The sequence below is a fragment of the Trichechus manatus genome, unplaced genomic scaffold (assembly GCF_000243295.1).
Source record: "Trichechus manatus latirostris isolate Lorelei unplaced genomic scaffold, TriManLat1.0 scaffold00021, whole genome shotgun sequence".
Taxonomy (NCBI): Eukaryota; Metazoa; Chordata; class Mammalia; order Sirenia; family Trichechidae; genus Trichechus; species Trichechus manatus.
The window spans coordinates 2,847,661-2,854,801 of NW_004443957.1; the positions used below are offsets into that span (position 1 = coordinate 2,847,661).

General features: G+C 41.3%; 1 protein-coding gene across 1 annotated transcript in view; it reads left to right on the top strand.

Annotated features, from left to right (window-relative positions):
• Positions 1-7,141, top strand: part of LYST (lysosomal trafficking regulator) — a 213,960-nt gene that overhangs the window by 9,612 nt on the left and 197,207 nt on the right. The gene's annotated exons all lie outside the window — the stretch shown is intronic.

Below are 7,141 nucleotides of genomic sequence, written 5' to 3' on the forward strand. Positions count from 1 at the left end.
AGCAATTTTTTTTTAAAGTAGGCAGTGAAACACATGTATATCTTTACTTGTTCCTTAGCTTGAACCTGGCTGGCCCTTTCCAGCTCTTTGAGCTGGTCAAGTGATATTCTGATCTGTGAACCTGCTGGCAACTTGAACGATCTCTTTGATTTTCTAGTCTCCTTTTGAATGAGCAACCATGAGCTTTAGAGGCTTGCTGCCATTATTCATCTGCTCGGGTCCCCTGGGCTCTTGCCTTTGAAAACAGGAATGGATAGCAAAACTGCGTTTCTAATGATAACGTTTCTTAATTTCCTTTCACTTCTTAGCCTTTCTACTATGTAGAACGGACTTAGTTTGCTCTTTCAAAACAAACAGCTCGTACTTGTTATAGCTTAATCAGAAACTTGTTGACCACGGGAATATATCAGAAATTAAGACAGACAAACGTTGACTATTGAAATAAGAATAAATGGCAATTGAATCACTTGGCTAAAAATTATGCTCTGTAGTGGACCCTTTTTTCTCGGTGATGGTGATATCAAGGTGATGATGATAATAACAACAAAAATAATTTCAATAATACAACAGTAACAACTCTGTGTGTGTGTCTCTGTCTGTGTGCGTACATTTGCAAACATGTATATCACACCGTTAGTAGTGATTATCTCTGGAATAAGATCAGAGAAGACTTTTTTTCTATATTGTATATTTGTCTAATGTTTGAATTAGTTACTACAATGTATATTTCCTGTTGTAAGCAGAAAAACAATTCACAATTTAAAAAGAAAAAACACTTCTTTGAGAATTAATGACACTGTTGCCCACAAGTACAATCTTTCCTATAGATGAAAGTAGGACACAACACACTGAGCATGAAGTTTTCACAGCAAAGAAGGGAAATATGGGTCGTTTTAACACTTTTAGATGGCTGAAAAGATCAACTCGTAAAATATTTTTTGATGTTTACAAACCTTTTAATGCAACAACACAAGAACTTTTGAGTTAAGTATACTTACTTTTGGAATACATACTTTTCGGGATTTAAAATGCCATCAGTGATTTAGTAGAGAAAATCACGTAAAAGAATCTTATTGAAACATAATCTGATACATTTTGCAAAAAGGAGTGAATGTTGCTAAACAACTCAATGGAGACATTAATTATGAATGGACTTCTTCAATAAAGTTTCAAGGTGCTTATTAAGAAGCACATTTTTCAAAGATTCATATGCATTCTAATAAAGTAAAACCCACTGCTGCCGAGTCAATTCCGACTCATAGTGACCCTACAGGACAGAATAGAACTGCCCCCAGAGGGTTTCCAAGGCTGTAATCTTTACAGAAGCAGATTGCCACATCTTTCTTCCACCCAGCGGCTGGTGGGTTTGAACCACTGACCTTTTGATTAACAGCGAAGCGCTTTAACCACTGTGCCGCCAGGGCTCCATAATAAAGTAAAGCAGTCCAAAACCAAATTTATACACCTATAATTTTTTAATGTAGCAATTGCTTGGTCTGCATTCAGATGTGGGCCATCTCTATAATTTTGACCATGTTACTGTTACTGAAATTACACACCTATACACCTTTTATGTTCTTCACAAATCCATTTCTGCTCCAGTGCATTGCACTGGGCGTAAAGTTGTCAAACTTCACCTCAAAATTATGGTTATCTTGTTGTTGTTAGCTGCCGTGGAGTTGGCCCCTGACTCGTGGAGACCCCATGCACAACAGAACAAAATGCTGCCCAGTCCTGTACCAGTCGCAGATCAGATCGTTCTGATCCATAGTTTTCATCGACTCATTTTTCAGAAGTAGATTGCTAGGCCTTTCTTCCTAGTCGTTCTTAGCCTGGAAGCGCCGTTAAAACCTGCTCAGCATCGAAGCAACACGCAAGCCTCTACTGACAGCGGTGCATTGGCCGAGAATTGAATGGGGTCTCCCACATGGCAGAAAAGAATTCTACCACTGAACCACCAACAACCTCATGATTAACATGCTATTTGAGTATTTGTTGTTATTGTTAGATGCTGTCGAGTTGGTTCCGACTCATAGTGATCCTATGTACAACAGAATGAAACACTGCGTGGTCCTGAGTAATCCCACAGTTGTTATGCTGGAGCCCATTGTTGCAGCCACTGTGTCAACCCATCTTGTTGACAGTCTTCCTCTTTTTCGCTGACCCTCTACTTTACCAAGCACGATGTCCTTCTCCAAGGACTGATCCCTTCTGATAACATGTCCAAAGTACACGTGAAACCAAGTTTCACCAGCCTTGCTTCTAAGGAGCATTCCGGCTGTACTTCTTCCAAGACAGATTGGTTCCTTCTTCTGGCAGTCCACGGTATATTCAGTATTCTTTGCCACACCGTAATTCAGTAATTCAAAGGCATCAGTTCTTCCTTGGGCTTCCTTATTCCCTGTCCAGCTTTCACACATATATGAGGTAATTGAAAACACCATGGCTTGGGTCAGGCTCACCTTACTCCTTAAAGTAATATCTTTGCTTTTTAATACTTTAAAGAGGTCTTTAGCAGCAGATTTGCCCAGTGCAATGTGTCCTTTGATTTCTTGACTGCTGCTTCCATGGGCATTGATTGTGGACTCAAGTAAAATGAAATTCTTGACAACTTCATTTTCTTTGTTAGTTATGATGTTGATTATTGGTGCAGTTGTGAGGATTTTTGTTTTCTTTATGTTGAAGTGTAATCCATACTGAAGGCTGTGGTCTTTGATCTTCATCTGTAAGTGCTTCCAGTCCTCTTCACTTTCGCAAGTAAGGTTGTGTCATTTGCACCTTGCAGGTTGTTAATGAGTCTTCCTCTAATCCTGATGCCAAGTTCTTCTTCATATAGGCCAGCTTCTCAGATTATTTTCTCAGCATACAGATTGAGTAAGTACGGTGAAAGGATACAACCCTGACACACACCTTTCCTGACTTTAAACCATGCAATATCCCTTTATTCTGTTCAAATGACTGCCTCTTGGTCTATATACAGGTTCTTCACGAGCACAATTAAGTGTTTTGGAATTCCAAGAATGTGGAAATTATCAAACAAGATCAAATTTCCAAATTTGAGTATTTATCTGTATTTAAACTAAACTTTCTTAATTAATTAAATCAGTTATTCTGTAAATATTGACTGAGTGCCTGAACATCAGGCACTGTTCTGGTACTTGGGGTGCAGCGCTTAAGTGCTTGGCAGAAAACTGAAAGGTCAGCAGTTCCAACCCATCAGTCGCTTCACGGGAGAAAAATCTGGCAGTCTGCTTCCATAAAGATTACAGCCTTGGAAACCCTATAGGGCAGTTCTAATCTGTCCTGTAAGGATGCTATGAGTCAGAATCAACTCGATGGCAACGGATTTGGCGTTTTTTGGTTTCGTGGACCTTATAGTCTAAATGCAGGAGACAGTAAAAATAAGCATAATAAATAGGTAAATTATGTAGTATGCTAGAAACTGGTAAGCACTTTGAAAGAGATGATGTTTAGAATTACAGGTCTCTCTATGTCTACTCTCAGCACCAGATTCCAAGTGGTAGATGCCCAGGTTTTTAAAATTAAATTATCTTTGGGGGCATTTTTTTTCATATGAGGGACACTCTCAACTGTGGGGTCCAGGGCAGAGGCCCCTCTTGCCTAGATTTAAGGGCAGCATTGAGAATAAGGAGTCCCTGGGTGGTGCAAACAGTTAAGCAAGCACTTGGCTGCTAACGGAAAGGTTGGTGGTTTGAGTTCAACCAGAGGTACCTTGGAAGAATAGCGTGGCAATCTACTCCTGAAAAATCAGCCATGGAAAACCCTATGGAACACAGTTCTACTCTGAAACTTATGGGATTGCCATGAGCCAGAGTTTACTCGGCCAGCAACTGGTATTGGGGATAAACGTCATTAAGGGTGAAATATGAGCAAAGATCTGAAGGAGGTGAGGGAGTTATCTGTGTGGCTATCTGGGGAGAAGCATTTCAGACAGAGGGAAGAGCCTTAAGGCTGAGTAAAAACACCAGTATGCCTGCAGAGATGGAGAGGAGGAAGAGACAAGGTTATTGGGAGCCAGACTGTGTAGAGCTCTGTAGGAATTTGGCTTTTACCTGAGTGAAATGGGGAGCCATTGCAGGGTTTTGAGCAGTGGTGTGACATGATCTGGTTTACATGCATGTAGTAACCAAAAGGGGCCCTGGGTGGTGCAGTGGTTAAGTGCTCAGTTGCTAACCAAAAGAGCCGTGGTTGGAACCCACAAGCCACTTCACAGGAGAAAGATGTGGCAGTTGGCTTCCGTAAAGATTACAGCCTTGGAAACCCTATGGGGCGGTTCTACTCTGTCTTATGGGGTCGCTATGAGTCAGTATCGACTTGACGGCAGTGGGATTGGTTTTTTTTGTTTGGGTAGTAACCAAATAATTATTTTAAGGTACTTGGGGAAATAACTAAATGTAAAATTGTGCACATTTACATTAACTACATCTTTCTAAATCTTGTTGCTATAATCTAATTTTAGACTTTAATTTTAGAGTCAAATCACGAGAATTGCCCACTTACCAAGTTTTCCAGTGTGTGATATATACACAAGTAGGGCTTACTCACATATAACTATTACTTTTCCTTGTTTCCTCTATTTTGTGTTCCCGATTACATATTTTTTGTGTTGATTTGAAACCTTTTAAACAAAATTTTATTTAACATGAGTAACACAAACTGTTAATTGCTCGACTACTAGCTGAAAGCTTGGTGGTTTGAACCCATCTAGAGGCACCTTGGAAGACAGGCCTGGCGATCTGCTTCGAAAAGGTCACAGCCTTGAAAACCCTATAGAACTGTTCTACTCTGCACACATGGGGTTGCTATGAGTTGGAACTGACTCGAAGGCAACTAACAACCACCACAACATGTATGCTTAATACCTATATTTTAAGATATTCTTGAACAAGTCAATACGGTAGTTTGGTTAAAATACTGGCTAAATACAATTCAGATATACAGAGAGAAGAATATTCACAAATGACATTATTTTGTGCCTTTTACAAAAAATAATACTTTGAAAACCAATTGTATACTATTGCCATATTAAGTCAGTATCATTCTCTTTTGTTTTAACGAAATCATGGTTATTATCTTTCATTCAAGGGAAACAGAAACTAGCTTGTTACTTAACATTTATGTGACTTATTTTGTCCATTGGAAAAAAAGGATGGTGTTTTGAGATTAGTGGGTGAATGTTGATATATAAATAAGAATAGGTTTACTTAGGTAAAGTTGTGAAACACGTCAAGTTTGGCTTCCTCTTCCTCTTTGAGTGCACAGAAGTTTATCAAAATATCTCCAGTATGTAGCACAATACCTAGCACATGGTAAGCCAAACCAAACCCTCTGCCACTGAGTCGATTCTGACTCATGGCGCCCCTATAGGATAGAGCAGAACTGTCCCATAGGGTTTCCAAGGAGCAGTTGGTGGATTCAAACTGCCAACCTTTTGGTTAGCAGCCTGAGCTTGTGCCACCAGGGCTCTGAGTAAGTACATGGTAGGTGCTTATTATATATTTGTTCAATGAGTGATTATTTCCTCCAGTCACCTCTTTCATTAAATTGTTAGGTACTTCATATAGTTGGAATCGACTGAATAGCAAGTTTTTTTTTTCTTTTCATGTTACCCATCCCTGGAGTATTTGCATTTTAAAAGATTGTGCCAGCGGAAGTAGGCAACCTCTGCCAAAGGTATGAACTGCTAATGGTTGCCATCAGTGAGGAGATATTTTAAAGTGGGGAATTTTTCCCCAGAAGTCCTTTTAAACTACATCAGTGGGCAAGTCTTTGCTTGTCATTCGGTCAGATGGAAGATTGAGGTATTAGAGCTGCATTCTGGGTATATATACGTGTGTATATATATATATATATATATACATATACACACATATAAATAAATATATACCAAACCCATCACCATGGAGTCCATTCCGACTCATGGCGACCCCATATGTTGCTGAATAGAACCGCATTCCATAGGGTTTTCAAGGCTGTGACCTTTCGGAAGTGGATCATCAACTCCTTCTTCCAAGGCACCTCTGGGTGGGTTCCAACCACCAACCTTTCAGTTAGTAGTTGAGTGCTTAACCATTTTACACTACTCAGGGGCTCCCATATATAGAAATAGAATATAGAATAGAATATGTATAGTCTTGGGACATAATATCCTGAATTATTTCTATTTCTTGACTCCTGTGCAAAAATTTCTAGTTATTGATTCTAAAGCAATTACTGTCAGTTTGTAGGCTATTTGCTTATACTTGTACTGTTCGCTGTGACTTGAGCCCCGGACCATGAGACCTCAAAAGTTCATGCTATTTCCCACTATCTCTGACATTCCGCCACAAAGTGACAGAGACTGGGCGGCAAGGAGGAGTGTCCTGTTGTATGCTGGGTCCAGAATCTGAGATGCAGTCAAATAAACCTACCTCAGGAGGGACTAGTATTTTAAGGCATAAAATACTGACCCAAAACCCAAACCCACTGCTGTCGAGTCGATTCCGACTCATAGCACCGACAGCGCACGCTTTTTACAGCAAACGTGTTCAGAGAGAGCTAGGTTGGAAAACACCTCTAAACTGAATTAATTCTACCGTGGCTTTGCCAACCTCTTAATATTTCTTAAAAGAAACTAAGGCAGCCCTTTAAATGTGGCGTTTTCCAGGCCCCAAAGGAAGATTAGGGGTTCCTCGTAGGTAACACTTCCTCCCTCTCCCGATTCCTTCCCGTATTTCTTCTAGTCTCATTCTCTGGACCTACACAAGAGGGATAGTATAACTGTTGAATGGAGGAAGTGGATGCTTTTCAAGAGGGTGCTCGCTCCCCTCGGCCTGTCGCAGCCACTAAGCAGATGACTGGCAAGAGGTGAGGCCGCGAGGAAAGACTTCCCAGCGCGCAGAAAAGCCTAGACTACTCCCGAAGCACTGCAGCCTCAGCCCGTCCTCCTCCCTTTCACTGGCTCGGAGGCTCCACGCGTCACGGCTGCGACTTCGGCTCAGCCCTCCCAGCGGGGGGCGGGGCAGTGGGCGCTTGAAGCGGGGCCAAGCGCGCACGCGCGGAAGAGTGGGTCTGGGTCTAGACTGGCGGAGGGAGGGGGTGGTGTTCCCGGTTTCCAGGGTTACCGGAGGGGGCGGGGGGG